Source organism: Labeo rohita, chromosome 22, assembly GCF_022985175.1.
Source record: "Labeo rohita strain BAU-BD-2019 chromosome 22, IGBB_LRoh.1.0, whole genome shotgun sequence".
Classification (NCBI taxonomy): domain Eukaryota; kingdom Metazoa; phylum Chordata; class Actinopteri; order Cypriniformes; family Cyprinidae; genus Labeo; species Labeo rohita.
Genome location: NC_066890.1, coordinates 8345128 through 8348821, shown reverse-complemented (window position 1 = coordinate 8348821; position 3694 = coordinate 8345128).

Below are 3694 nucleotides of genomic sequence, written 5' to 3'. Positions count from 1 at the left end.
TCGCAAGCAGTTTTTGTAAAATAAAAACATTTTCTGTTGATATAAAATACTTGATAAAAAAAAAAAAAAAAAAAAAAAAAAAAACAATTAATATTTTTGTATATTTCTTCATGGTTCCATTACTTGTTAGCGATCTCGTGGATTTGGCATCAGATATATTTTATATTAATAAACATTAACTTCAGATACCAGTCAGCAATCGCAAGCAGTTTTTGTAAAATAAAAACATTTTCTGTTGATATAAAATATATTGAAAAAAAAAAATACATTTAATATTTTTGTATATTTCTTCATGGTTCCATTACTTGTTAGCGATCTCGTGGATTTGGCATCAGATATATTTTATATTAATAAACATTAACTTCAGATACCAGTCAGCAATCGCAAGCAGTTTTTGTAAAATAAAAACATTTTCTGTTGATATAAAAATCTTGAAAAAAAAAAAAAAAAAAAAAAAAAAAAAAATAATAATATTTTTGTATATTTCTTCATGGTTCCATTACTTGTTAGCGATCTCGTGGATTTGGCATCAGATATATTTTATATTAATAAACATTAACTTCAGATACCAGTCAGCAATCGCAAGCAGTTTTTGTAAAATAAAAACATTTTCTGTTGATATAAAATATCTTCACAAAAAAAAAATACATTTAATATTTTTGTATATTTCTTCATGGTTCCATTACTTGTTAGCGATCTCGTGGATTTGGCATCAGATATATTTTATATTAATAAACATTAACTTCAGATACCAGTCAGCAATCGCAAGCAGTTTTTGTAAAATAAAAACATTTTCTGTTGATATAAAATATCTTGAAAAAAAAAAAAAAAAAAAAAATACAATTAATATTTTTGTATATTTCTTCATGGTTCCATTACTTGTTAGCGATCTCGTGGATTTGGCATCAGATATATTTTATATTAATAAACATTAACTTCAGATACCAGTCAGCAATCGCAAGCAGTTTTTTTTTAAATAAAAATATTTTCTGTTGATATAAAATTTTGAAAAAAAAAAAAAAAAAAAAATTTAAATTTTTGTATATTTCTTCATGGTTTTACTTGTTAGCGATCTCGTGGATTTGGCATCAGATAAAAATCTTGAAAAAATTAATAAACATTAACTTCAGATACCAGTCAGCAATCGCAAGCAGTTTTTGTAAAATAAAAACAATATAAAATATCTTGATATAAAAAAAAAAAAAAAAAAAAAAAATACATTTAATATTTTTGTATATTTCTTCATGGTTCCATTACTTGTTAGCGATCTCGTGGATTTGGCATCAGATGCGTTTTATATTAATAAACATTAACTTCAGATACCAGTCAGCAATCGCAAGCAGTTTTTTTTGATATAAAATAAAAAAAAAAAAAAAAAAAAACATTTAAAAAATATTTTCTGTTATTATATAAAATATATATTTTGAAAAAAAGTAAAATCAGGGTTGATATAAAATAAAAAAAAAAAAATACATTTAATATTTTTGTATATTTCTTCATGGTTCCATTACTTGTTAGCGATCTCGTGGATTTGGCATCAGATACATTTTATATTAATAAACATTAACTTCAGATACCAGTCAGCAATCGCAAGCAGTTTTTGTAAAATAAAAATTAATATTTTGCACTGTTAAAGACAATTATATATTACATACACTGGTTATTCTGTGTTATAGCGTGTACGAACTTTCATTATGGCGTTTTATTAAAATTGCACTTTTATCCGTGTTGAGCGCCATGTCTTTGAGGAGAGCGGGAATTACGACAGCCTCAGACCGCGATTGGACGCTGGCGAGGCAAGAACCTAAAAAGTTTTCTCCTCATTCCTCGGTTAATCTGTGTGAAACACAAAGAGAGAGAAAGCGTGGTGAACGTGACTTTATAATTAAGTGTCCCATGTGTTCCAGACCAATAAAAAGTGGTGATTTGAAGCAGTCCCTGCGGTCTCCAGAGTGAACTTTATTTGCAGATTAGGATCTGCTATAAACGCAGAATTATTTCCTTCTCCCGCTACACTGTCATTGAAATGACTGCCATAGGCGCGTGCACCTGAAACCAACCACATGCTCATCACAGCTAATAAAATCCTCGACCTTAAAAGAACAAACGTGAACGTTGAAAATATGCCTATGTATATGGCGAACCGCAGATGCAAACGCAAGATGTTTATTTCATTTAATTTAACCTGATTTCATGTTCAACGATCGGCGTGTCCTGCTCCAGCTGTATGAATACAGATGCTAAATGATGACATGACATTTAGCTTAAACTTGTTTATGGTTGCTCATTTATGATCGCAGACCATGCAATATACACAGCGATATGAATTTAAAAAAGCATTCACTTATCTTGATGTTGATTTCAGCTGTTTCTGAAGCATGCTGCAAAACTGCTTACAGCTAGCACTAGTCATATATTTGAATGTTGAGCAGTGAGCTCATTGGCTACTGATACAGGACAGAACCAATCAGCTGTGCCATGTGATAATGATGCCATTAGGTCAGATTGAGTTGGACCTATCGGGATTGCGCCATCTAGAGTTTCATGCCAGAATTCTGTATTAGTTTGAATGTCCACTGAGGAAAGCAAAAGGCTCTTAGTTGTACAATCCTTTCATTTGTCAAGGGTGATTTCGGATGAAAACGCTGATCAGTACATTTGTTGGCTGGGTCTTACAAGCTGTGGTTGAAAGTAAAAGTAATTTTCATGTTTACAACAGTGTTTATTTTTTCAATATAAAAGTATTTACTATTGACCGTAAAACCAAGCGGCAATTCTGACCCCTCCTTCCGGTGTTGTGCCCAGTTCTGACCCCGCCAGATTACTCACCCCCCTAGTATTCATGTTAAAAGGTTTAGGGTTACAGCCTGTGTGGGGTCTATATAGCTAATCTTGGTTCAGATTGTGAGTGGATTTTATAAATCTGTTCACATTATATTGTAAAGTTCTGCATAATTCAGGGCGTGGCCACTTGAGTGACAGGTGGATTGCCGCCACTGTCGCCCTATGCGGGCGTGGTTTCAGCAACCAGCTCCACCCACGTCCTGCCTCTTTGCCCATTTTCGATTTTCCAGGAGTGACGTGCAGTGACGCCATTCCAAGATGGCGACGGCCGACTCCCGCCCACTAAGAGCTTCAAAAATGCTCTTCAGAAACCTACGGGTGACGTCACAGACACTACGTCCATATTTTTTACAGTTGTATCGGGTGAAAATGTTGTGGCTCCTTTAAGAGCAGAGTTCCGTTCTGTGCGCAGTCTGCAGCCATATGCCACGAGTAAAATGTTTACAAACTTTAATTTCTGTTGCTCATTTAGTTGTCTTCTTTTAATAAAACCAGTGGAATAAAGCCCAAGATGTGGAATGCGACCCATATGCGATTTGGTTAATTTTGAACTGCAACGTGAGTTTTTCATCAGTTAACCTTTTTAATCATTTACACAGTCTATGTGTAAAACAGTCTCTTATCGACAACTAGTGGTGGTAGACATCTATCACAAAAACCAAAGGTAACTCAGCTCTTGGCTGCGGAGAGATTTATCAATAAGAGGAACAATTTTTCTCTTAAAGTTTATGGGATTATTTTTGTGCCAATAAGAATGGCGTAACTTTATAAAACTGAACGTAACCAAGAAACGATCAAAAATATGCCACTGCAAAAGAAGAAAAACACAGTGAAAAAAATGAACTCAGTC